Source organism: Otolemur garnettii, unplaced genomic scaffold (genome assembly GCF_000181295.1).
Source record: "Otolemur garnettii isolate 467f Iridium unplaced genomic scaffold, OtoGar3 scaffold00235, whole genome shotgun sequence".
In the NCBI taxonomy this organism is placed as follows: Eukaryota; Metazoa; Chordata; class Mammalia; order Primates; family Galagidae; genus Otolemur; species Otolemur garnettii.
The window spans coordinates 875388-882749 of record NW_003852630.1 but is presented as its reverse complement, the minus strand read 5'-3'; the positions used below and the strand labels follow the sequence as shown (position 1 = coordinate 882749).

Sequence of the window (7362 nt, the reverse complement as noted above, 5' to 3'; positions counted from 1 at the left end):
GAGTAGAATATGAATGTTTTGACATAATAACTAAGAAAGTTACATGAAGGCTATGTTAACCAGTTTGATGGAAGTGTCTTGGATTGTGTGTGAAAACACCACACTGTACCCCCAAAGTGCATCAATGTACACAGTTACCATTCAATAAAAAAAAAAATAAAATAAAAAAGAACCAGGACATCCCTTCACAGTCAGCACATGTGTTACTGACCCTCCATCAGGCTCACTCACCACCCACACTGAGTGTGCTGGCCAGAGGGAGGACACAAAGAGAGTGTACAGGTCTTCTACTAAATAGCATAATCACGTAACTCAGACCCAGAACAATTCATTTGGAAATGTCCTCCTATTACAGGTGAATAAACTGAAACTATAGCATCTCAGGGACTAGCTCCAAACAGTCCAGTTTTAACATCAGTGCCACCACTGGAGTAATCATGTTTTGATTCCCAGTGAGAGATTTCAGTAAAACACTACAGGAACCATAAAATCCACACACCAGCATTCACCAGAGTCCTTTCCGAACTTTGCCTTGGGCCAAGATCCATACCACACATGATTTCTTTCCCTGACTTGTTTCTGAGGCTCACCCACCCCTTCTCAGTCTTATTCATTGCCTGTCCCTCACTCTGGGGAAGCCCACAGTTTGGTAGGGGGCTAATCTAAGCTGCTGACAGAAAACCAATAGAAAAATGAGTTTATGTCTGGCTGCTGTAGAATTACCTTTGCATGCCTCATTCCATCTATGTCAAATCACGGCACAGCCGCCGGACCATGGGATTCTAGAATTCCATGTAGACAGAACAATACACACTCACTTTCCTAAAGCATAGTTCCCATTATCGTATTTTCTTCACAGTTGTATATTCCTGCCTCCAAAACATAAGGCAATAATGCTCCAAAATATCTAATCTGAGGGTTCACAAGGGAGGAAATCCAGAGAAGCAATTCCTATTTGAATGTGGGAGGAAGCAAAGACTCACAAAGTTACCGAAGGGTAATTGAACATAACACAAGCCTTAACAGAAACATAATTATTGATGATGCTTTATCTTCTTACAGGGCTGCCCAATTGTATTCCTGTGCAGATTGTATCTTACTTGCAGTTACTTTGTGATTATGAGCAATCTGGGAATTCCTTTCTGTGTTAGGGAATGCCTTGCCCACACTCTTCTCTCTCATGGAGTATTTGGAAGAAAATAGATGGATGATTCAATATTCATGCTTGGCCTTTGAACTTGGAAAGCATTTTCTCAGTTTTTAGCTCTATAGCATCTATTTTACCATTATGGCTGACAGGTGATATGACTAGTTCCAAGCAACCCTTTGGCCAGCACGGAGGTGGGCACCACGTCAGCCAGGAGCAGCAGAAAGCCCCTCGCTCCTGGAGGACCCAGGCACACCTGAGCTGGGTTGTCTACCACACAGTGCTCAAAGATTAATGAGTGAAAGAAATCAATGCATGAATTATTAGTAGCAAACATTTAGAAATAAACATGTTCACCTATGAATTAGGGCCAGGCATTTCCTTGGCAGCTGAGAGGTCTGGGCCCATGCCCTTCCAGTGCCAGGCCACAACCAGCAAAGGCAGAGAGCAAGACCACCCTCTTCCCAGGATGAGGCCAGGTCTGCTCCCTAACAGGTACAATGTGCCCTCATGGCTTGTCTGTGGCAGGAGTAATGGCTGGGCCACTGTGACTCTCCCATTCACACTCCCCTCCTGTTCTGCCCAGGTCTCTCAGGTCTTCCCATGGACCCTGAATGACACCCCACCCCAGCCTGCCTGCTGTAAAGCCCAGGAGCTCATCTGTAATGTCTCTGAAGCAAGAGGCAGCTTGGGAGAGTGAAAGCTGAGTTTTTCCTTGTCCTGGTGAGGAAAATAAAAATAACAGCAGGGACTCCAGCATTGACAGCACAGCTCACAAATAAAACACGTATTTACCATAATGCTTAGTTTCATTTCAACCTAAGTCTGACTTTTTTGTATGTTTACATATTTCTCAGTTTAAACAATGTTTTCTTAGAAATTTACCTTTTATTTAGTCCCAAGCATCTTCTGCACACTTGTGACCTTTAATTCTCATGACCAGTCTGAGGTATATACCTTTTTCTCGTCTCTACAGACCAGGGTCTGCCAGAATGTCCAGCACTCAAACCCATGTGCCTTTACATCCAGAGCCAATCTGTTCACTCACCCATAAACTCACTCACTGAACTACTCACTCATTCACCCATTCACTTGCTCACTCACTCACCCATTAACTCACTTACCCACCCATTCACTCACTCATTCACCCATTCACTCACCCACCCATTCACTTACCCACCCACTTACCCACCCACTCACTCACCCATTCACTCACCCATTCACTCACCCACTCACTCACTCACCCACCCATTCACTCACCTACCTACTCATTCACCCGCTCACTTATTTACCCTCTCACCCACTCACCCATTCACTCACTGACTCATTCACTCACTCACCCATTCACTCACTCACCTACTCACTCATTCACCCATTCACTTACTCACCCAGCCATTCACTCTTTTTTTTTTTTTTTTTTTTTGAGACGGAGCCTCAAGCTATCCCCCTGGGCAGAGTGCCATGGCATCACGCTCACAGCAACCTCCAACTCCTGGGCTCAAGCGAGTCTCCTGCCTCAGCCTCCCAAGTAGCTGGGACTACAGGTGCTCGCCACAACGCCTGGCCATTTTTTGGTTGCAGCCATCATTGTTGTTTGGCGGGCCCGGGCTGGGGATTCGAACCCGCCACCTTAGGTGTATGTGGCTGGCGCCTTAGCCGCTTTAGCCACAGGCGCCGAGCCCAGCCATTCACTCATTAACCCACTCACTCACCCACTCACTCATCCACCCACTCACTCACCCACTCACTCACCTACTCACTCACCCACCCACTCACTCACCCACCCACTCACTCACCCACCCACTCACCCATTCATTCACCCACCCATTCACTCACCCACTCACCCACCCATTCACTCACCCACCCACTCATTCACCCACTCACTTATTCACCCTCTCACCCACTCATTCATTCACTCACCCATTAATTCACTCACCTACTCACTCATTCATCCATTCGCTCACTCACCCAGCCATTCACTCATTAACCCACTCACTCACCTACTCACTCATCCACCCATTCACTCACCCACTCACTCATTCACCTGCTCACCCATTCACTCACTGACTCATTCACTTTCTTACCCATTAACTCACTCACCTACTCACTCATTCACCCATTCACTCACTCACTCACTCATTCATGAACTCATTCACCCATTCAACAAACACTGAGCCTGTTACAGGTCAGATGCTACTCCGGGCACAGAAGACATGTTACTGAGTAATCTGGACGAAGACCCTGGCTTCAAGGAACATACAGTTTACCATGAAACCTAAAGGTACAGCCTGCATAGATGTGCCATAAAAGGAGAATTCAGAGTTGTGAGGAACTCCTATGTCCTGGGTTATCCAGCCTCACACACCATGCCAGTGTGTACTCAATGCTTCGTATTTGGAGTCCATTTAAAAGTCTAGGAACAGAATTGGGTAGGTTATTCTTGCCAATCTGAACCCACTAACAGTAGGAACTAGAGTCGTGTTTTCCTAAAAACAGTGCAAGTAACAAAAGAGTGCAGCACTAGTCGGCAGGAACTGTGACCCTGTACACCAGGTGCCAAGCTGAGTTTCTTGCTGTGGCCCATCAGGTAGACTCCAAACCCTGTCCTGAGCCTAAGACCAGCCCCAACATCCAGGGGCCCTTTGCTGAAGAATTCAAAAAAATTCAAGACAACAATAGCAGAGTGAGCTGGGTGTGAGGCCTCTGAGAAGGGGTCTGTGTCCCTTGCTCCTCCTGGGGCTGGTGGGGAAACTGAGGCTCAGGAGGTAAGTAACTTGCTCTCCTCTACATTGTGACATCCTTCACACTAGGAAAAGAGTTTCAATCAATACGTACTAAAATAATAATAATACTTAGAATGACAAATAGCCTTTAGTGCAAACAGATCTGAGAACACACAGCAGCTCTTCCTTGCTGCCTTAGTTCATACCCAGGATGACTTTGATGTATTATAACATTTCCTCTATTCTCCTTGTTCTAAGGAAAGCCACGTGCAGCTGCCTGGAGCTGTTGGCTCCCCCTTCAGCAGTCGTCAGCAATATTCCAACAAGGCACGGAGTCCAGAGCCTGCTCTCTCACTCAGGGAGGAGGGGCTCCACGACACCAGCCCCCACCTCCCTCCTCAGCACAGGTGGAATAGGTGGCAACACCCCAGGCAAGCACCAGAGTCTGCAGGCAGCAGATCCCTGGTGGAGACACATGCACCACTTACCAAGGCCCCCCTGGGCTTCCAGGTTTACTGATGGGGTTCTCGGCTGTGAGTGACATTATGTCCCCTAAACATCATCTCTGCTATCCTTACCTTGTGCTGCCTGATGCGTAAACCAAAGTGTCCGGGGCTCTGCAGTCATTTCGGCTACAGCAAAAACCAGAGAAGTCAACCCAGAGAGTTAAGGGAAGTTCTTGCCCTTCACGCATTATCTGTCCCTAGGTTATGTCTTCATAAATTCCTTCATGCAGAGAGACTGGACAAGGAACAGATAGTCCTGATTCTGCCCCAGGAAACTGAAATGTACTTTCTGGAACCCTGTAGGGGCCTGAGCATGCAGGAGGCCTGGGGAGCAGTGGGCTGTGCAGAGGACCGGCCTGTGTGCAGAGGAGGTCCTAATGACAAGTGCCAGGGCTAGGGACTCCCACTGCTATGTCTCCACAACTGTCTCCAAGAATAAGAAGATTGAATTCATCAAGCCGGCAAATCACACAGATGAGAAAGTAAATGGCTTCTCATGTCATGGAGCACATGAAGATTGATGGTGGAATTAGGCCAACTTCCCCCGTGTCCATGGCTGGCCTGGTTCTCCACGTGGGTGACTTGGAGCTGTCTGGAAGACTCAACTCCAGGCCCATCTCACTGGGGCTCCTGGGCTCTCAGAAATGTCTTCTTTGGTGCTCTTCATCCCAGGACTGCTGTGCACCTGACCGGGAGGCTGCACATAGCAGCCCTGTCGTCAATCACCACCACCTCGGACAGCGTGATTGGTTATAAAATCATAGCTGTCGCCGTGAATGTCTGCTGGCATAATTACATCAGCATGCTAATGCCGTTTTAATGGTCTCTAATGATGTAATAAGAAATAATGGGATTTATTTGACAGCTATATAACCATTAACAAAACATATTAAGCATAACTAGCATGTCCATAAAAATGCAGACGACATCTGAAAGGGGCTGCTCGTATGGCCTGCCTGCCGTTTTCCTGTCCTGGGCCGAGGAACAGCTCTGTAAATGCGCTCAGCTGCAGCCCTACACTTCTGTGCTGCCGGGTCCTGACTTATGCCCTCTCTGAGATCCTGAGGGGGCACAGCCCCCACCTGCGTCAGTCCCACAAGCTGGCACATTACCAAGTGTGTGTGAGTCACATGACACGTACCATGGGGCCTATACGCTCAAAGGGCAATGCTCCCCACAGGTGTGCACTTCTAGTCATAGGATGCACTTTCTCCTAAGAAGGAAGAAGTCCACACACTCCCTGTCCTCTGTCACAAACAACCCCATTCCCCTTTAAAAGAGGTCCCACAAATTGGTAGAACATCAGAGGTTGGGGGAGGGGAGCAAAGACCTTCTGGTGTGTGTCTGGGAGGGGCCCCATTAGCCACAGGGTGGCGCAGCACCCCTGCTTCCTGCTCCTGACCTCAGCCCCTCCCAGGACGCCAACCTCCGGTCTGGGGACTGAGTCCAGAGGGGAAGGCCTGAGCGCTGCAGGCTGAATCCTCCTGCATATCCTTTGCCACATGGCTCCTCCCTGGTCAGACCCCTGGTGCCTCCCTCATTCCTCTGGGATCCAACCTGAGTGCTACCACCCATCCCTGAGCTCCTCCCTGGCTTGTTCTCCATGGAGCATCCCCTGTGGCCTCACCCTAGCTCGGATTGTGGGCTGGTCCCTGCCCTTCTCAGTCTTGTCCACGTCTCAGAGATGGAGTCTGGTTCTTGCTGGCTCTAAAGCCTCATCTCAAATCCTCTGTCCTGGCTGGAGAGTCTACCCCACACCCTGGGCATCGAATTATGGTGTGCACATGCCCAGACCCTGACCCACTGTCCCGAGGTGGTGCAGCGCCCACCATCACCTGTCTCCTCAGGTCTGTCCCACAACAGACTTTCTCCTAAGAAGGAAGAAGTCCACGCACTCTTCATTCAGTTGCCCGATACCCCTAACCTGGGTCTCTACACCCTGACCGCAGCCCCCTGCACCTCCATCTCCCCACCCTTACTGGTGCTCTCCTCATTCCTGGCCTCTAGTCTATCTCCCATAGGAAGCACAGGAACCCCCAGGTGAAGGCTCTCTCACAGCTGAATGAAGAGCACATGGACTGTGGATGCCTTCTCAGTTGGGAGAAGAAAGCCCATTGTGGGATAGACCTGAGTGCAGTGGACGACGGGAGTTGGTACCCGAAGTAGGTGCTTCCATGGGCAGTGGGTGGCCAGAGGAGGCGGTGACGGCTCAGACACATTGGCCAGATCACTGGACTCTCCGGCGTTTACACACACACCCACCCACCCACCACAGCGCATGCACCTGCCCTCCTCCCACGGGGGTGTGGCCATCTCCCTTAACCACTCTCATCTGGGCCTATCTCTGGCTATGGGTCCTAAGTAGCTCCTCTCCACCTGCTGGGCACTTCTCACTTGGCTGTGCCCTGAGTACTGCAGGTGCAGACCCCTTCAGTGCTGCAGACACAGGGCTCCTGCTCCCCAGGGCTCTGCCCACATGCGGTCATTCTCTCCAGTACTCAGTCTGTGCAGTCACACCTGGTGCTGTGTGGCAAGTCACAGTGTGCACTTCTGGAATGCTACTCAGCTGCTCCTCCTCATACCCTTCCAGTGCCCCTTTCTAGAAGCTTCCAGTCCCAGGTTAGTTGGGTGCTTCCTCTTGCACATCCCCCAGTGCCTGACAAGCTACCGGCCCACACCCTCTTCTTTTTGCCATAAACAGCAGTTTTTAGGCTAGGGCCTTGTGTCTCACAGGGACGTCCAGCCCCTAGACCAGGGCTGGCTGCAGCAAGGCCTGATGGGCCTTAGCTGGGAGCAGACAAGGACTGGATGCCATCTGCAGGTGTGCACACAGCACTACAAGGAGTGGACACTGTCTGCAGGTGTGCACACAGCACTACAAGGAGTGGACACCGTCTGCAGGTGTGCACACGGCACTACAAGGAGTGGACGCCGTCTGCAGGTGTGCACACGGCACTACAAGGAGTGGACGCCGTCTGCAGGTGTG

General features: G+C 50.4%; 1 protein-coding gene across 1 annotated transcript in view; it reads right to left on the bottom strand.

Annotated features, from left to right (window-relative positions):
- PTPRN2 (protein tyrosine phosphatase, receptor type N2) overlaps nucleotides 1-7362 on the bottom strand; it is a 648263-nt gene that overhangs the window by 484899 nt on the left and 156002 nt on the right. The window lies entirely within an intron of this gene.